The 20685-nt window shown below is 44.5% G+C and overlaps 1 protein-coding gene and 1 long non-coding RNA gene across 2 annotated transcripts in view; one reads left to right on the forward strand and one right to left on the reverse strand.

The window, feature by feature from the left end:
- DOCK2 (dedicator of cytokinesis 2) overlaps nt 1-20685 on the forward strand; it is a 474846-nt gene that overhangs the window by 148159 nt on the left and 306002 nt on the right. The window lies entirely within an intron of this gene.
- Nucleotides 7522-11334, reverse strand: LOC138421680 (uncharacterized). The gene is made up of 3 exons (XR_011249593.1): nt 11125-11334; nt 10645-10792; nt 7522-8044 (listed from the first exon to the last, which is right to left on the reverse strand). It is a non-coding gene; the product is annotated as an uncharacterized lncRNA (long non-coding RNA).

Below are 20685 nucleotides of genomic sequence, written 5' to 3' on the forward strand. Positions count from 1 at the left end.
CTCTCTCTTTTTTTTTTTCTTGAGAGAGAGAAGTCCTCAAATGGCTTTTTAAAGGAAAACTTGGTAATTTATTTTTTAAGTGTTATTTTTCAGGCTGAGTAAAATCTGCATATGGATCCAGCACAGCAGCGTCTGGTGTAAATTTATGATTTACAGCATTTTTAATGATTTATAGGGTTTTAATAAACTCTTATAAATTTATAGGGCTATTTACAAATAATCCCATAAGAATGACTACTACTGGAATTCAGTGAGAATAGTGCCTTTGGAATGTTGGGGACAAGAAGAGGCAGGGTGTCAGCTGAATTGTGAGGGCTACCGAGGGTGGTACAGGCCATCTGCAGGGAGCAGTCTTTGGGGAGACCTTGTGTAGTTAGGGCCGGAGCACTGTCTCATTGCAGACCACTGCCTTTTAAGCTCTAAGAGAACCCCAGGTCCATCCCTGCCTGACATATTCCTTCGCTAATGAGGGCCTCGGATCACACCATAAGCTCTAATTATGAGGTCTCCTGGGAATGCTGGACCAGTGCAGGAAAAATGACATTTATTGTTTATATAAATTAATATTATCAAAATATTGTGTGCCTTTTAACAACGTCTAGAAGTAAATAAAAACCCCACGAACTCATGATTTGGAGGTAACTGTTATTAGTCTTCCCCTCTTTTGTATCATGTATTACATATAGCTGGGATAACGTTTTACCAGGTTTTTTACCTGCTTCTTTCATGGCAGATAATTAAGAACCTTTTCCCATGCCATTTTTAAGGACTTTGTACTCTGTTGTATAGATGGGCTATAATTGACTTCACTATTTTCCTATTTAGGGACATTTGAGCTCATTTAATTTTGTGCTAGACAAAAGTATTGGAATTCGTTGTCTTGGTGAAAAAATAGATGTCCTTTGTGCTTGTTATGTCTTCACTGTTCATGAACCCAGCTTTCCTAGTGCTTGCCTAGGGTTTTGACTCTGCCTTCTTCCTCCTCTTACACACACACACACACACACACACACACACACACTCACTCACCCACAGGAGTTTTCTTCCTCCTCGTGTGGTAGACGCAGTGCAATGCAGGCCTTGTTGTCCTCTCTTAAAGAGCTGCAGTAGCATGTTCCTACTTGGGAATGCCATGTTTTCACAGCCCACCATCATCCTGGATGGTAGGGGGTGTGTCTGTGCCTGGACCTTCTCCTTAATACCAGGCACTTAAGTGCAACCACACTGAGATCCCTCATTAGCCTTGGCAGCCAAACGGATTTGCTGAGCGTGGCACCCTCCAGGCTGGAGTGGCTGCCCTAGAGGAGACAGACACCAGACAGAGTACAGAGGGAAACCAATCATCCAAAGGCAAATGAGGCTATAATTATGGCTTTAGCTAAAGAGGGTAAAAGTATCCAAGGAGAGACATCTCATTTCTGAAGTAGATACAGTCCAGGGCAGTTGTTCAAAACAAAGTCTTGGATCAAGTCCTGATTTTGCTGCCTTGACCAAGACACTTCATATCTAGAGCATCCAGTTCCTCGTCTGTCAAATCGGAACAATCTAGGTCGTTTATCTCGTTGGTTTACTGTGAGGATTACATGAGATAATGCCTGGGAGAGGCTGGGAAGGGTCTGACATTGAGTGAGGACTCATAAATGGAGTTTCATTGCCACCAGTAACCCTTACTAGTATCGCCAGTATTCTTAATCATCTAACAGCAGAACTGTCAGGTGTGGAATACGGAACTGGAGCTCAGGAGACCTGAATTCTCTGCTCTGCAGTTTTCTTTTTTTTAATTTAATATATTTAATTTTTTAATTTTACTTTATTTTACTTTACAGTATTGTGTTGGTTTTGCCATACATCAACATGAATCCGCCATGGGTGTACATGAGTTCCCAATCCTGACACCCCCTCCCACCTCCCTCCCCATACCATCTCTCTGGGTTTTCTATCTACTCCGACTTAGAAGTGAATGAATCTCTGAGTTTTATTTTCCTTGTCTTTCAAATGAGAAGCTTGGATTAGAGGCTGCATCAGGTCCTTTTCACTTGGAGATCTGTGGACCTACCTGTGCTGAGAACTATACATCATCCTCTTCATGGCACCTTCTGTCCCCCCATCTTATAGGTGCTATTATTATCTCCTGTTTTGCAGGTACTGAGGTTGAGACTTAGGAAGCTGGGATTGAAGCCCAGGCTCCTGGTTCAGTTCAGTTCAGTTACTCAGTCATGTCAGACTCTTTGTGACACATGGATTGCAGCACGCCAGGCCTCCCTGTCCATCTCCAACTCCCAGAGCTCGCTCAGACTCATGTCCATCGAGTCGGTGATGCCATCCAACCATCTCATCCTCTGTCATCCCCTTCTCCTTCTGCCTTCAATCTTTCCCAGCATCAGGATCTTTTCCAGTGAGTCAGCTCTTCGCATCAGGTGGCCAAAGTATTGGAGCTTCAGCTTCAGCATCAGACCTTCCATTGAATATTTAGGACTGATTTCCTTTAGGATGGACTGGTTGGATCTCCTTGCAGTCCAAGGGACTCTCAAGAGTCTTCTCCAACACCACAGTTCAAAAGCATCAATTCTTCGGTGCTCAGCTTTTTTTATGATCCAGCTCTCACATCCATACATGACTACTGGTAAAACCATAGTTTTGACTATTAGATGGACCTTTGTTGGCAAAGTAATATCTCTGCTTTTTAATATGCTGTCTAGGTTGGTCATGGCTTTTCTTCCAAGGAGCAAGCGTCTTTTAATTTCATGGCTGCAGTCACCATCTGCAGTGATTTTGGAGCCCAAGAAAATAAAGTCTGTCATTGTTTCCCTATCTATCTGCCATGAAGTGATGGGACCAGATGCCATGATATTAGTTTTTTGAATGTTGAGTTTTTGGCCAGCTTTTTCCCTCCTCTTTCACTTTCATCAAGAGGCTCTTTAGTTCCTCTTCTCTTTCTGTTGCAAGGGTGGTGTCATCTGCATCTCTGAGGTTATTGGAGTCCGTTCTGTAGTTGTCTGTCTGCGTGTTGCAGCATTCAGGGTAGTGGCTGATAGTACGCTTGTGTCAAACGCATTTGTCGGCTGTGCCCCAGGCTTCTGAGCGACAGGGATGGGGGTGAAGCCTGGGGCTGTGCTCACACAGCCCGCTTGTCTCTTTTACTCGGTCCTCCCAAATGTAAACACGAAAGTCCAGAAGGAGGCTCTTGTCAGACTTTGGGGGCAGCTCCTGATACCTCAGCTCTATTTAACATAAATGAAACTGATAAACACTTGCTCTACACGGCAGGTGGGATTATTTTGTGATTTACCTGAAGGATTATATATGTACATTAAAGAACTTAGCACCACTGGGTGGACCAAATGCCTGAGCTAGAATAGGTGTTAACAACCAGTTGCCCAGAGACGGTTCAGTGCAGCAATTCAGAAAACCTCTGCAGAGGGTTCACGCTTGCATGTTCAGCAAGCTGGCCGACTCCCCACTACATCTGCCAGACTAGCTGCTCTCTCCTTCCCCTTCCGAAGAGCAGTAGACACTCTCATAGGCCCCAGCCCTCTTCCTCCCGCTGTCCCTCTTTCCCCACCCCCCACTCTCTCCCTTTCCCTCTCCTCCCCCCTCTCTGTTTCTAACCAAGACTATTTGACTTAAATAAAAGATTCTAGGTCTAAAGAAATCTCTGGAAAATTAATCTGGCTCTGATAAGCGATGCTGATAGTATGTAGGGGGAGGCTGTTGTTTCATGGATGGGGCAGGGAGTACATGGAAACTGTGCTTTCTATTCAGCTTTGCTATGAACTTAAAACTGCTCTAAAAATAAAGCCTAGTTTAAAATCTTAAAAATGCGGTAAACACATAAACACACACACACAAGCACACAAACAAAGTGACCTGCCTCTCACACCATCTGTTTTGCAGAGGATGGGGGAAAAGGTCCTGGAAAGTTAAGTGGTTCTTTCAAGGCCAGTTAGTTGCCCACATGCCAACTGTATCACTCAAAGTGTGACTCTAGCATGGTTGGGTCCTTTTACTTTCTGGTTTAAGGACACATGTTGGTGCCTTATGGAGGTGGCAAGGGAATGAATTTCTTTTCATTGCCTGCACCCATGCTTGAGGGACTTTATCTTTGCTGGCTCTCAATATCCCTGTCCTGCCACAAATCCCTGTGAGCTGGCGATGGGGATAACTTCCTGAGGCCCCATCTGAAGGAATCACAAAATGATGAGGTTGTGGTTTGGGCCGCCCTGTTCTCACCCCGCTGCCCACAAGCTCCCAGCCGTGCAGGTCTAACATCTCCCTGTCTGTATCTCTGTCTCTCTGTCCCTGTCTCCCACCCCACCCCTCAATCTTCCCAGGCAGCGTCTTCTTTAAATACGCTCACTTCAACTCCATCCTGGAGGAAGCCCGCCTTGCCCCTTTCCCTCTTTGTAAGCCTGATTGAGGCGCTAACTGATTTTCAGCCAGGCTCTCCTCTGCCATGCCCTGGGGCTGCAGGATGTGCGGTAGGGGTAGTGATGGGCTAGAGGCCCCGCGGAGAGAGTGTGGGCTGTAGGAAGTCATCCCGTGTCATTTTCCCTCCCAGAGAGCGCTACAGCCAGTTTTCTTCCTGGGTCATCTGAGATGTAGGCGCACTGTGCCAAGGTGAGCACTGTTACCGTTAGTTTTCTGATTCTTTCCCATCCAGCTTGAGCCCTTTTTGTCCTGACAGTTGCCACTCCACTCTGGTTGCAACTGGCTCTGTTACCCGCCAGGGACAGAGTCAGCCCTGATTAGGTTTTTAAATCTTAAGCATCACTACCCACCACCCTACAAGTAATAAAAGTGTATTTTTTTATTTTGCTTTTTGAAAAGATTTATTTATTTATCTGGCTATGCTGGGTCTTCATTGCTGCACAGGGCTTATCCAGCTGCACCGAGCAGGAGCTTCTCTCTAGCTGCAGTGCTGGGGCCTCTCACTGCGGGGGCTTCTCTTGCTGCAGAGCACGGGCTCCAGGGCACTCAGGCTCAGTAGCTGTGGCTCACAGGCTCCAGAGTAGGGGCCCAGTGGCTGTGGCACGGGGATTTAGTGCCCTGTAGCACGTGGAATCTTCCCAGATCAGGGATGGAACCAGTGTCTTCTGCATTGCAAGGCAGACTCTTAACCACCAGGCTACGAGGGAAGCTATATATATATATATATACACACATACACATATATATAAAATATATATTTTAATGTATGTTGGGTCATTCTAACACATCTTCATCTAGTGAAACTTTGCCGGCTCTCCCAAACAGATGGAAAAATTTGAACGCCTCCTCTCATGATGATGAGGTAAAAGAATTTGACACCCAGTATAGTACCTTTACTATAACGGAATCTGGGCTTCTGTTGTGGCTCAGCTGGTAAAGAATCCGCCTGCAATGTGGGAGACCTGGGTTTGATCCCTGAGTTGGGAAGATCCCCTGGAGAAGGGAAAGGCTACCCGCTCCAGTATTCTGGCCTGGAGAATTCCATGGACTCTGTACTCCATGGGGTCGCAAAGAGTTGGACACGACTGAGCGACTTTCACTTCACTTCATTTCATAGTACCTTTGGCTTCCTTGATAACTCAGTTGGTAAAGAATCTGCCTGCAATGTGGGAGACCTGGGTTTGATCCCTTGGTTGGGAAGATCCCCTGGAGAAGGTATTCTAGCCTGGAGAATTCCATGGACTGTATAGTCCATGGGGTCACAAAGAGTCAGACACTGGCAAGCTTCTGGCCACGTAGGAGGTTTCTTCCTAGTTCCCATTTAGCTTATCACAAATCGAACAAATGCAATGAGAATCCACACATTCTGGATCTGAGAGACTCTCCTCCTTCTGACACTTCTCAGATTTTCCTTGTATTTGCTTAGTACAGCCTTCTGGAGCACAGGTAAAGAGTGTTTTCTCTATTCCAAATAATTGGCACCTAGGAGGTGCTCAGGAAGTGTTTAAAGGGTGAAGGAACCTTAACTTAAGGAAGGTGAGTAACATAGTTTATTGGAGGAAGCACTGCACTGCGAGGTGGAAGGTTGAACTCTAGTCCAGGAAAGCAACCAGCAATCTACATGACCTTGGACAAACCACTCACCCTCTCCAGGCTCCATTTCTCATGTGTATCATTAGAGAGCTGAATCTCTAATATCCTGTCCATCTCTGATAGTGGGTGAGTCTGTATTGATAGAACTGCATGGGAAAAGTGGCAGCAACTTCAAGTACGATTAACTGCTTAGAAAGCATTTACTTATCCTGGGGTTTTGAGGGTCCTGGTGTCAGCCTGACATGAATGACCTGGATGGACTCCGTGTGTTCAGATGTGCTCTGGATGGTGTAATGCCCACACAGGCCGTAGTGAATCCATGGCCTGACATCGAGAGGTTTATCTGAACCGGCTCTGTGTTTCCTGGCTAGAGGGACCTGGGGCCTTACCAGTCTTCTGAACCCCTGGAGAAGGAGGGAACAATCCAGTTACTCAGTTGAATTTTTCTCCCCATGCAAATGTTTCTGTGGGTCTAAAAAAATGCCTTTTGCCAGGTTTGCCCCTGCCCGTGTCCCTGATTTGCAGGAACCTAAGGGTGCAGTGGGAGGCTTGGTTCTCTTTGGTTTATCGGTATTCTATGCTCTCCTCTGATTGCAGGTGCAGGTTTGAAAATCAATTACAGTCCAGGTAGCAGAGGTTTACTACAGCACTCTGCTGTCTTCTGGAGGCCTGTGCCGAGAAAGCAGGTCCCCGGTATCTGTCAGGAAAATCTGTGCTGTTTCGGAGGCCTATAGTGAGTTATAAATCTTGATAGATTGTGGGGCCAGTCTGCAAACAGCAAAGTGGTTCATACTGTGGTCAGCAGGAAAAGGATGAAATAATTCTCTGAGAATGATATGTGTTGTTCCCTCTTCCTTATTCATCAGGAAATCTGGGCCATATGTACATTAAGAGATGGACCCTGGGGTCTGTGGAGTGGAGCAGGAGAGATGGTTTTCTTGTTCTTGTTCCCAGGGAGAGACCACCTCTGGCCTCCAGGCTCCTTCCTTGTGGCCGGGCTCCTTACGGGGCTTCAGTTCCCGTGCCTGGATCTGGTCAGTCACTCCCTCCTTCCTCTCTCGCCCGCCTAGGGGCGAGGCTGGGAGCCCTGCACCGTTTCTGTCTCCTGGCTGGTCCTGGGACGCGGGAGCATTCTTGCAGCACACTGTTGTAGGGGTGCACTGCTTCGTGCGCTTCTTTCCGTGCCTGCGAGGGTCGGGAATGAGGGGCCCAGGAGGGAAGGAGGAGGCCTGCCCTGGCGCAGGCTCAGTTCACTCAACAACCACTCTCAGGGATCTGGTTCTCAGCGCTCCTTCGGCTCTGCTCTGCCCGCCCTCTCCGAGGGGAATTCATCCACTCTGTGGCTCCATGGCATTTCGATGCTTACAAATGCCAACCTTAATCTTCAATCTGTGTCTTTGCTTTTACCTCAATACCCGTATCTTTGCCCCTCTGACATCTCAAATTCATACAGAATAGATGGGGCCACCTTTTTAACAGAGAGGCAGTGTTGAGAGCAGGTTTTCCAATTCAATAAATGTTTATTGATCCTATGCTATAAACAAAACATTGGATACCCATTTAGAAAATACAAAGTTGGTAAAAAATATGGTGATTTACTCAAGGAGCTTGCCTTCATTTACAAAATGAGGCACCCTGTTAAAATGTAAGATGAACATTCCATGGTGGAGATATAAGCCAAGTGCCATGGGACTTGAAAGGAGAGCTAAATGATGTTCAAGTCTTTCTTGTTTTTTACAAAATCTAAAAAATTATTTTAAAAACCATAAGAAACATGACACCTTCAGAATTGTGAATATTCAGCCCTTCTCAATTTATTAAACTAAAGTTTGCTAATCTCTGATTTATTTATTTATTTATTATTTGCTTTTGACTCCAAGTGTATAAAAAAAGACTTCTTGGATGATCTCCTCACCAAAGGCTTGTCAAGATCTAGAGAGACACTGTGGAATTTCATAATCTCTGAGTTGTCTCCATCAGTGACTTTGGAAGGATCACATCACTTCTTTGGTTCTCAGTTTATCTGTAAAATGGGGATAATAATCAGATCGGTGTGAATTTTAAATTAAATAATGCTTAGTGCAGTTCCTGGATGACAGACAATATTCCCTAAATGATAGCATAAACTTAATAAAAGTATAATTATTATTTTCATAAATTATTCATTTATAATTATTATATTCATTTTCACTATTGTCAGTTCAGAGTTGGAGCCAAGTAGGGCATTAAAAACTAAAATGTTGCTTAAATTGACTTTTACAGACTATCAAGACGGGAAAAAGACTATGAGAAACAGGTTAAACATATGTACTACCATAATTATGATAATAGTCAAACTTTGTATAATTTCTTATGGAAACCTTATAAAGTAGGTGACTGTCATTCTTTTACAGATGGAGACACTTCCTTTACTACACCAGATCTTGTTAATAAGAAGCAGCTTATTAATTATTAAGTTATTAAGAATCAGCTGGTGTTTCACCGCTGATCTGCTTTCCACCCGCCTCAGTCTGCCATGAATAAAGCTGGTGTTTTGAATCAGCACCCTTTTTCACTCACTCGGCATACAGTACTACTTGAGCTAGGCAAATGATTACGTGATGGTTTGTAAGGCCAGTTTAAAGGCAATGCTTTGCCACTGGCTTCCAAAGCTGAGGGGAGCACAGGTTTATCTCCTGGACAGTCAGCTTCAGTTGTGCTTGGTTTGCAGTCAGTTTTATCGATTTCTTTCAACACAACAGCTTCAAAAGGCTGTTTTGCCCCAAAGTAGCTGATCTTTTCAAATCATTGCTGTCTCTACCAGGTAAGACTTGCAGATAGTAGGATAAATGCAATTAACAACCACATAATTTAGATGATGAGGAAATATTCTAGAACCTGTTTAAAAGTTTCATAAAACACAGATGTGTAGAGTTGAATGGCTCCTTGGAGAGATTGCCTATTTCAACTGCCTTATTTTACAGCTAAGGAAAGTGATCCAGAAAGAAGGCGTGACCTGCTCAAAGTCACACCGTGGGCTAGTTGCAGAGATGGGAAGCCTTGGATCTGATTTTGATTTCTTTCTTTTTACTTCTGTTTCTCAAAGTGTGATATGCATCACACTGCATGCTAAATTATTTTCCTCAGCATGAAGGGTAGTTTTAAGTATGCACAGATAAAGTACCGTGTCACAGAAGCAGATCATTTGTTCTTTCTCAAGTCCCTTTGAATCTTTCTGATTATGCCAAGGATTGTATACCTTTGCTTTTTTGTCTTTAGTCTTTCTCTGCTAATCTCCTTTGATAGCACAGAGGGAACAGACCTCAGGTTTGCCTGAAGAATCCCAGGGACGGGGGAGCCTGGTGGGCTGCCGTCTCTGGGGTCGCACAGAGTCGGACACGACTGAAGTGACTTAGCAGCAGCAGCAGCAGCATTTAATAAAAGTGTTTTGTTTTCCTAGTATTGATTGTCACCTTACTTTCTATCTATGGGAAGCAATACTGGTTTTCCATTTGAAATACCAAAAATTTCTTTTAAAATAAATATAAATAGATTAGAATGGACCTACTTTATGAAAAAGATTAAGTAAACAACAGCATAGGCTATAAATTATGAGGAGTTACAGGGTAGGTTTCACATTGTCAAAAACAATGGTTAACTAAAGCTTGGGAAATATTTGACTCTGTCCTTTAGAATGCCCTAAGCCTTTTGAGGAGAGATGTGGCTGAATCCCAGTTTCCTTCTTATTCATGTCATGTCTTTTCCATGTAGCAGCCAGAAAAACAATTATTAGATTGAAAAGGAGAACATAAAAACTACCCATATACCGGAGATAGATCGAAGATCTCATTATTGATAAGTTTCCTGCAAGCCAACAAGTTGCCTTGGCAGCCAGTTTGGTTTCAGTATGTATGGATTTGGGGATTTCCAAGTGGCACTAGTGGTAAAGAACCCACATGCCAGTGAAGGAGACATAAGAGATGCAGGCTTGATCCCGGAGTCAGGAAGATGCCCTGGAGGAGGGCATGGCAGCCCATTCCAGTGTTCTTGCCTGGAGAATCCCATGAACAGAGGAGCCTGGCGGGCTGCGGTCCACAGACTGTAGCAAAGAGCTGGACATGACTGAAGCAACTCAGCACACATGTACATGTATATAATTTTCTGTATATTTTTAATTATAAACTGTCTATTCTCTTACATTTGTTGAAAATAGAAACTGGTTTAATTTTTCAGGGACTGATGTCCTATTTTAAAATTCTGTTTTAGACCTCCTTCTTGTCTTGTTTTCCCTTCTAAAAGGTTCTTTAATTTCTGATTACCTTGCTATTCAATGAACAGGTATGAATAAAGAGACAGGTGGCAAAATGAAATTTATGAGGTGTTTTCCCACTATTATCACACTTTAAAGGGTAGAATGTGTGAGATTAATAGAATAGGAATATTAAAGTTATTCATCAAACGGAAATATGGGTAGCTTTCACTTGTAATTTGCCTATATGAAGTGAATACATGGAGACAAAGATGTGTACTAGGTCGCACTCTTCGGGTGATTTTCCCATTGTTTTTGACAGCTGACCTTCTAATATTGCCTAATTTATTTCCTGTTCCCTGAAACAAAAGTTCCTGCTTCTGTAATTTATTTACCCAGAGATGCTGGCATTCTGAGCCCTCCTTTCATCAATATCACAGGGAACTTGGTGTCCTCTTGTGCTGTGGGCCTCCTTCTACTGGCCATTATGTGCTTTTTGTGGAATGCTCCTTCAGCAGAAAATTTATTCTCGTTTAGAAGAATCTGAAATAAAAAAGAAAGGAAGGTGGAGTCAACTTCTGGTGACTTATGGGCAGTTAGAGTCACATGTTTGAGAAATGGGCTTCTGAATCAGCAGAGATTTTACGGAGTGACTGGTGGAACTGCATGCAGAGAGGCAGAGTATTCAGATGCCAAGAAATATGCTACTTCTATTAGGGCTAATAAAAAGACTGCATTGCTAAATTCAGGGCTAGGAGGGTTAATGATGACACATTCTTTTTTAGTATCAAAGATTAACACGATAACTTGCATATTAAAGTTAATTCAGACACACTGCTAATGGAGGAGGCATACAAAATTAATTTCCACAGCACCTCATGAATTATGATCACTCAGTCTTCCTTGCCTGGTGCTCTTTGTCTTGGCAAGAACGGCACACATCCTGGGAGTGGATGTACTTTAGGTCCTAGCAGGGCATCTTATGCCCTGGAGGAGTTTGGAGAGCTGATGCATGTCTCCTTCAGCCCTTAATCGCTGCCAGTCTTCTGTGGGGTGTTCCCCTGCTGGGATGTGCACACTTCTTCGCTCACCAGGTTACTTGGCATGGATCTTGGGTTTAATAGTTAACAAGGCAATGGAGCTGAACTGATGTGAGGAGCGTGTGGAAGGAGGGAGAAAGGATGGGAGAGAGGAAGAGAGAACTGCTCCCTCTCCATGCAGGAGGTTTTCTGTGTAGAGTCGGGGGCAGCAGCTTTGGGTAACTGCATCCGTGAGCCTGACAGAGGACCAATGCTCAGACTACACAAGAACCCAAGACCAGGCTTTAAGAGCAGAGCCTCTGGCGTGTGAATGCCTAAGAGGGGGACCTGGGGCAGGATCTTAGGCAGTTTGCTTACCTTCCTCAAGCCTCAGTATGTACACCTATCAAACAGGGCAAATAAGAATACCTCCCTGATAGCATGAATATTTTAAATTTTGGTATAATTTACATATAGTAAAATGTACAAGTCTGAAGTGTACAGCTCAGTGATTTTTTTTTTCATTTTTAAACACCCGTGCAATCACCCTCCATGTCAAGAGAAAGCATATTCCCATTACCCAGAAAGTTACATAGTCTTACTTTTAAGAATTAATAATAGCTTCTTTGTATTGGCTACATCACAGGGTGTGTGGGATCTTAGTTCCCCCACCAGAGATCTCACCTGGGCTTCCTGCATTAGAAGCAAGGGGTCCTCACCAGTGGACTTAACGGGAGCCCCGAGCTTCCACTTTGATGGTGCTTACCATGGGTCCAGTGTGGTGCTCAAGGTACTTTACGTGCTCATTTCACTCTCACAGGCTTGTGACGGATGTGCTCCTATTACCTCCACTTCACAGACAAAACCACAAAGATTTAGAGAGATTAAATAACTTGTCCAAGATCACACAGATAGGAACTGAGATTCTTGGTCGACTCCAGCTTATCGTGTGGTGTTGGAAGAATGAGATAGAAGACTCCTTCACGTCCAACAGTTCTTCCCATCCCTCCTCTTCACAGTCCATCCGCCCCTGTGCCTTGTCTTGGGATAGCAGGCTGTGCGTGACGCTCTCACAGGAGAGCCCCCAGGGAGAGGACCAGGCTCTCGCCACTGTCCCACCCCCGTGTCAGCAGCCAGGTGAACTGCAGGAGCTCCAGAAATAGACCTTGACTGTTGTCCCTATGAACGCTGCCCTCTAGTTCCTACTCAGCTGGCTCTGTTTGGTAAAGTGACAGTGTTGACAAATTCACTGGTCAGATCACCAGGGCAGTATGGCTGCTTATCCATCTTTAGACTGCCTGAACCTTGTCTTTGCGATGAGCTAAAAATTTCAAGTGAAGACCCCTGATGCTTCCAAGCCCCTCTAGTCTCCCTTGGCCCAACTTCCTATATTCATATATCCCCAATCAGTCCCTATGTAGACCCCAGTTCCTTTTCCTTCTTTTCTTCCCTGTCTCCTGTATTTTCTTTCCCCTCATTTTCCTTTCTTTACGTTTCCTTGTGATCTTCACGACCATCACCAAATAAACTTTAATAAGCTGTTCTCTGCTAAATGTACTGTAATAGCTTATTGAAACTCTTTATGGGAGGAGGCCACGTACAATGTATCTTTCATATAGTTGAATTCATGCTTGCCATTTATATGAAATCATTTTCAGACCTTTGTCCCTTTGACATCTTCATTTGAATGTCTTACAGGTTCTCAAACTCCGCATTTCCAAGACTATATTCATTCTGTTCATGAAAACCTTCTCTTCCACTGTTTTTCTGCCAGTCGTTGGGAGTTAGCCTTCAGATCTTCTTGTGCCTCATTTTTTACTTTCAAGTCAGTCACTAAGGCCTTTGAATATCTCCCATATATGCCTTGAATCTGGCCACTTCCATCTTTACCATTATGTCCTGGTCCTGTACACCCTTGTGCTGTATATGATGCTTGACATTTGCTGGGCACTCCATAAATATTCATCCAGATGACAAGTATTAATAAATGAAGGTGCCATGTAAGGACAAGCGTGCAGTCATGAACCCTCCTCCACTCACTGTTTTCATGTTTTATGTGAGCGCATCAAGTAATCAAATGAAACAATTAGCTTTGCTCAGGTTCTTTTTAGAATTCCACAATTTGATATCAAAAGCAGGTAATCACTCCTAAACCTAATGTAGAGCATTTCATGTTAAAACTCAAAATACAAAAAAAAAAAAACTCTTGAAAAATAATAGTGCCAGAGAAGGCTGTGTTTCTCTCAAGGCGTTGGTTCCTTTCTACCTCAGTGATTTACGCACTCTAGAACTTGGTGATTTCCATCGTTGTCCTGAGAGTGCATCACACAAGTGAGGAACTACGTTTTATTGGAAACTGGGGCTCTTAGGTTGCCTTTTATATTGGTGTGCCATCTCCTTTTTGTGTCTCTTTGGAACTAGGTAACAGAGGAAGGAGTACATATAACTAAGAATAAACACATCAACAAGTACTGCCTAAAATAAAATACTGTCAGTGTCCTAGGAGTACAAGTTGAGATGCATCTGCAGGAACTGAGCACAGTTGGAAACACTGTGTGTCTCATCCTGTGTGGTTTTTACCCTGTTGCCATCCACTGTTTCTTTTTAATGCTTAGTCTGCTCTGAGAGTGAGGACCATGAGTTGTCCTCCCTTTGCACAGAAAGTTTGTTGCATGTTGCTGACTGACCTTTATTCTGTTTACTTTCTCCCTTCTCACACTTTCCCAATTTCCTCTTTGTTGGCTTCAGAATCTAAACAGGATCTCTTTGGTCCTCTTCTTCAAATTTGGGGCCTAAGTGTGTAATTCATTTCTTAAATTACTCTTTTGCTTTGGGCCTTCCAGGGGGGCTTCTGTTGGTTCCGCTGGGTGAGTGGAGAAGTGAAGCAGGCAAGAACCCCTGCTCCTGGGGGCGGTCTTTCTTCTCCACCTTCTTAGCTGAGTGCTTCTGGCCAGAAGGAGAAACTCCTCCCGTTTCCATTTTTATTTGGGCAGGGTTGGAGATTGGGCAAGGGGCATAGCAATCTTTTTTTCCCCCCTTTTTCTTTGGAGTTTGAGTCCTATTCTTCAGCTTGTTTGAAAGCTGTTGTACTTGTCTTTTTTCCCTTTGTGATAAACAGCACTAGATTTTAAATGTGTGGGGCTGTAAATGAGAGGGACTGCAGTTTCCTCGCCTCTGGAGCTGTTGAGGGAAAGGTGAGGGAAGGAGAGAATCAGATGATGTTAGAAACGATCACACAACATTCCATTTTGCTAATGTTTGAATACAGGAGAATTTTCTCATTTAATTCTCTGAAAATGAAGGACCCCTCTGTTAGCCTTAAAATGCAAACAAGAGGCTTTCAGAGCATGCTTTTCTCAGAAATGGAATGCTGGCTGCTCATATTGATCCAAAACAATCCTGTTGGTTTTTGTTCTTTTTGGTGTTTGTGAGTTTTGTGATGACAGCGATATAGGATTGTTCGTGTGTAGCTTGAGGATTGCCGGTAAGTGGCATTATTATTCTAAGTCACAAGCAGAAATGTAAAAGGATGTTCAGAGAAAGCTTGCCCGAGCTCTCTTTTAGTCCATCCATATACAAAAGGGAGCAGGAAAATCTGAGGCATATGTCCCTATCATTTCAAATCATTCCCTCCTCTCTGGACTGAATTCTCTGAGCTTGATATTCCAGACAAAAGCACACTTTGTTTGAATGGTGCAGATAATAGCTTCTAGTCCAGAAGACTAGAATTTTATTCCAATATGCCCGGACCAGGAGTTTTGTCAAGTATACATGTCAACGTCTGAAGTTTTGATATGTGCTGCTCTGGACTGAAAAACTTAGGTATAGCATCAGATCCCCATGCCTCGTTACACTTAATACAGGCACATCCCATTTTATTGTGCTGCGCTTTATTGCATTTCATAGATATTACTTTTTTTTTTTTTTTTTTTTTACAAATTGGAACCTTACCGTAACTTTATGTTGTCAGATGATGGTTAGCATTTTTTTTTTTAGCAATAAAGCATTTTAAAATGAAGACATATGTTTGTTTTAGACATAATGCTTTTGCGCATTTAATAGACCAGAGTATGTGGTCAGTTGCTCAGTGGTGTCCAACTCTTGGTGACCCCATAGACTGTAGCCCGCCAGTCTCCTCTGTCCCTGGATTCTCCAGGCAAGGATGCTGGAGTGGGTTGGCATTTCATCCTGCAGGGGATCGTCCTGACCCAGGGATCAAACCCACGTCTCCTGTACTGGCAGGTGGATTCTTTACCTCTCCGCCACCCAGGAAGCCCAAAGACAACAGTATAGTGTAAACGTAACTTTCATATGTTCTGGGAAGCCACACACACAAAAATGCAGCCTGTTTCCTTGCAGCATTTTGATTTATTGCAGTGGTCTGAAACTGCGCCTGCAGTGTCTCTGAGGTACACCTATACCTGCAGCTGAACTTGCACGCTTTATTTAGATCCTCTTCTGCGCATTTTAATCCCCAGTTTTGAAGGGAGAGAGGTAGAATGCTATATCTGACCTCACACAGCCTGGCAGACCTAGGTCTCTGAACACTCAGTCTAGAGTTCTGCCCACTTCCCCATCCCTGCCTTTGAGATCGGGTGAAGTCAAAGATGGGAAGATGTTACAGGAGTGGCTGCTCAAGGAAAGTGGCGAAGGTGAAGAAACACACCTGATCAGCTACTGCCGTCTGCATTCTTCAAGGACAGCACAGCGTAATGAATATTGAAATAACCCAACACTAAGTAGGTTTCTACTTCTGAGAACTGCCTTTGGTATAGGCAGACGAGGCTCTCTCTCTCTGCAGTCTGCAAACACTCATTCATCTAACACTTATTAGGATCCTACCGTGTGACAGGCATTGTGCTCTAAGCTGCAGGAGACATGACTTGACCGAGATTAGATATCTCACCCCAGGCTCTCACTGTCTTCTGGGGAACATGAGTGAGGTCTGAAGGTTGTGATTGCTGTCTGCTAGCCAACTGCAGTGAGACGGGTAAGCTCAACCAATTGGAGTTGAATTAATGATTGGTTGAATTTTAAAATATGAAAGAAGTGTGTGACTAAACTGAAGACTCAATCACCAAGTTGATAGATGTTCATTTTTATTTAAATCTGTGATTCTAGGATTAGGATTTGTTTGTCTTAGTCCTTTCAGTCTTAGATACTGTAACTTTCACCGAAACATACAAAACAATGAGCCATTAAACTGACTAGCCAGGGTCTTGGGCTTTCTGTTTAAGTCGCGCTTAAGGGAGCTAACAAATTCAAAGGGTGTCTGCCTGCAGTCTGCGAACTCTAGAATTTGGAAATAATGATTTGCACTCGTGAGTCTGTGAGTGAAGTTGGAACAGTGCTGGCCTTGGAGTCACGTGATGGTCTGCCTTGAAATCTTGCCTCTGTTGGGCTCACACTAGCTGACTGATCCTACTGTGAGCAAGCTGCTTAGAGATCCTATTTTCTCATATGTAAAATTGGGACAATGCCATATACAGAAGAGGTTTTGGTAAGGATTAAGTAACTTTCCAGTATGGTACCCTGAACCCAGTAGGAGTTCAGCATATGTAACCTAGCTCTCATCCCTGGTTCTTCACACTCCTGCTCCCTTTCATTCTCATTGGATTTCTAGACAAATGGTTTCTACCCCTTATTAAAATATGACTCCTGCTGCTGAGAAAACCCTGTTTGAGTATGTGACCGCAGATTAGCTCAGAAAGACTGAAAGGTGAAAGAGCTGCAGTTAAGTAAAGGTTGACACTCGTGGAGACTGGGAATTGTGTGAGTCTCCAGGGGAGACGGGGCTGGGGTGAAGGGGTTAAAGGCTCTGTGCAGCATGGTGCAGGAGAGAGGCAGTGGGTCAAGGATGGTAAGCTCTGGAGGGCTGTGCATGGTACTGACTGTTGTGATAGGTACCCTAAGTGCTTATAAATGGATTTGAATTTCAGATGTCACTGCATTGGAGTAAAATGAGGGCAAAGGATGTAAGACCCAGCCCCTCCCAGTTAAAAAGCTGCCTTGACCCATTTCTTCTCTTGCATGAATTTGAAATGGAGCACATTGCTGTGATGAGAGTCCTTCTTTAAAGACTGCCTAGGTTGTCCGGTGTAGAGGCCACTTGGTTCAACCCCAAGCATTTCATTTGCTTCTCCTTCCATTAGGCAGGGTTAGGAGGTGGGTGAGACAGTCTTCTAGACTCATCTGGTGTGGCATCATGAAGGTAATCATTAAACATTAGGGAGCAAATCAGATTTTGGATTGCTACTCAACTGGCCGTATCTACTCTTTTGTTGTCCTAAAAGCACTTTCTATGGAGCTGGACTGTGGTTTAATGAGGGTACTGGTTGGGAGGAGGCTGGTCGCAGTGGCAGTGTAGATGATTTTGGAAAGCGCAAAGAGGTCACCTGCCAGGACACACTGATCATGCACTAATAGCTTCCAGAAGGTGTGATGATGTGCGTCTCTGCAGCCACTTCTCACAATCAGAGAAATGTTGATGCGAATCTTAGTCTTCCATCACTTGCTGGTTGAAGCAATGAAATGGGCTCCAGGATTAGATCCTAATTTGATAAACCCTAAAATAAGTGTATTATTATCTCACTCAAATGTCCACATTGCATATGCGTACACATCTAACCCACCTGCAAGTTCGATTCTGCCTCTGAATTGTAACCTAAGTCTGTCCATTTTCCTTGGTCTCTCCAGCTACAAATGAATCAAGTTTTCATCTTCTTTCCCCTTCATTGTTATTGTAATGAACCAGGGTAGTTTAGTAGATGTGAAAACGGGCTCTGAGAGCACATTTTCTAGGTTTAAATCCCAGCTTTGCCACTTACTAGCTGTGCAATATTAAGCAAGTTTCTGAACCTCTCTGAGTTTTAGTTTCCTCATCCATAAAATAGGTAAAATGATATGCTTCTTCATAGACAGGATGCCTGGTGAACAGTAAGGGCTTGATAAACACTGTACTTCTTTTCCCCCTCTAGGAAATGCCTCCTTGGTATTCTCCTGCCTTCCTCTATAGACCTGCCCCTATCCTCTATTGAAAATGCATGCTCAGTCACGTCAGTCGTGTCCAACTCTTTGTAACCCCATGGACCATAACAACCTGCCAGGCTCCTCTGTCCATGGGATTTTTCTAACAGAAATAGTGGAGTGGGTTGCTGTACCCTCCTCCAGAGGATCTTCCTGACCTGGAACTCAAACCCATGTCTCCTGCATCTCCTGCACTGCAGGTGGATTCTTTACTGCTGAGCCCCTGGAGAAGCCCGAAAATACAAAAACAAAGTGTTTTTATCTCCACCTAGTACTCCAGTACTCTTGCCTGGAAGATCCCATGGATGGAGGAGCCTGGAAGTCTGCAGTCCATGGGGTCGCTAAGAGTCGGACACGACTGAGCGACTTCACTTTCACTTTTCACTTTCATGCGTTGGAGAAGGCAATGGCAACTCACTCCAGTGCTCTTGCCTGGAGAATCCCAGGGACGGGGGAGCCTGGTGGGCTGCTGTCTATGGGGTCGCACAGAGTCGGACACGACTGAAGTGATTTAGCAGCAGCAGTAATCAAACTGCTTACAGGGCCTCATGGCACCTGGCCCCAGCCACACCTTGATATTATGCCTTCCATTTCCCATAGTGTGGCCACACGTATTTCCAGTGATTACTCCAACATATTAGGCAAATTTCTACCCCAGGACTTTCACACACCATTTCCTCTGCTGGGAATGGTCTTCCCTGAGATGTTTGTAGGCTGTTCCCTTCTCACCCTCAGGTTTCAGGTTAGGTTCTCCATTTCAGAGACTGTCTTAGCTGCTCCACGTGGAATAGTCTTCCCTGCACCCCGAGACTCTTTCTCAGGTTACTCAGTCGGTTGGCTTGCTGGCGGCTGTTGGCACTGTTTGCTGTGGCATCAGTGCTTAGGGCTCTGTCCGCACCTCCTGCAGCCATGATGGAGGCCTCTCCCTCCCAAGAGCCAGCCCTGCCTTCCCCAGCTGCCCTCTGGCTGCAGGCCTCCTTTGCCCGGACACTGAGAACAGCCAGAGTGCCTGGGACTGCCCATGCCCGATGTCTAAATACTCCAGCTCCTACACCCCTGTGGCCCACACTGTCCCCAGAGGCCCCCTTCTGTGAGACTGGCAGCCTCCCTGGCTCCTTTCCTTCCTGGTCCCACTTCCCTGCTTTGCTTCCAGGGTCTTCTGGAACATCTCCTGGTGAGTGTGTCGCCACCACCCAAACCTCATCTCCGAGTGTGCTTCTGGAGAGTCCAAACTAAGACAGTTATTATCTTCTTAAACAGTTTCTGATGTTCCATTAGAACCTAATATCCATGAGAACAGTTCCTGTTATAGTAATCATCTCTGTACATGTTTAAGGATAGAAATATATTCATGTAGAGATTACAAATTATGTTTATAACCAGTGTGACATTTTTTGGACATAAACATACGTCATCTTGAAAATTCCAGCAATTGCACATGAGCCTACCCTTCCGGCCCTGACTGTGTTTCTGAATGACAAACTCCACCTTGTTACAGGGGATTCACTTCCAGGTCTAGTGCATTTTCATGTTTTATGCTAAATACAGAGGATAATACGGCAAAGGCAATAGCTTGGTTTGGACTTTAAATGAGTATCTAGAATAAAGTTCTGAAAGTATGTTTCTTCTTTAGGATTTACTGCCTAATTATATTTTCACCCCTCTAAGATACCCGACAAGAATGTTTACAGTTGCTGAATTCCGACATCTCTGAATCATCTGTGTATGTTGAGCCTGGGGAGACAGATTTTGGCCCTCAGGGTTCATAGAGCAGAGATGAAAGTCACAGTGGAGGCAGGCTGGAGGAGAGTGAGGGATGACTCTGGTGTTGTAATTAGGCCTGCTTCTGGGACGGTAACGAGAGTGAATCATGAGGGGCTGCTTAAGACTGTGTTGGGGGACAAGCCTGGTAGAGTTGTAAAAGCCTTGTAATCTGATCTGCAGTATGAAGTTGGTGGGTAGTTATTGATTTCCCGGCGGGTGGAATTACTTATCTTCATGACACGGCAGCTAGAGGAGGGAGGCTATGAGAACCGTTTGCTGTCAGACTAGAGCTGTGTGTGGTCGTTCTCCTGCATGCCCAGCTGGTGGAACCAGGTGGCCTCTGACACCTGCAAGTGCTGCCCACACCAAGCAGAAGGGAAACAGCTGAGCGGAGCTGGGCTGGCACTGCCCAGCTTTGCAAACTGGGTAAATGTTGGGTTTCAATTAGGGGTCTTCCTGGCTTGCTCAAAGGCTGGTGGGAGGGGACGAGAGCAGGGCAAGCCTTGACCACCTCAAGTTCCTCACGGTCCCCCAGGAGGGATGAGCTGAACTGAATTTGCCTTTCAGTCAATAGGAACTTGACCGAAGAAGGTTGAGTTTCACCTTAAAGCCTGTGAAAAATCAAAC

This window comes from Ovis canadensis, chromosome 16 (assembly GCF_042477335.2).
Source record: "Ovis canadensis isolate MfBH-ARS-UI-01 breed Bighorn chromosome 16, ARS-UI_OviCan_v2, whole genome shotgun sequence".
Lineage (NCBI taxonomy): Eukaryota > Metazoa > Chordata > Mammalia > Artiodactyla > Bovidae > Ovis > Ovis canadensis.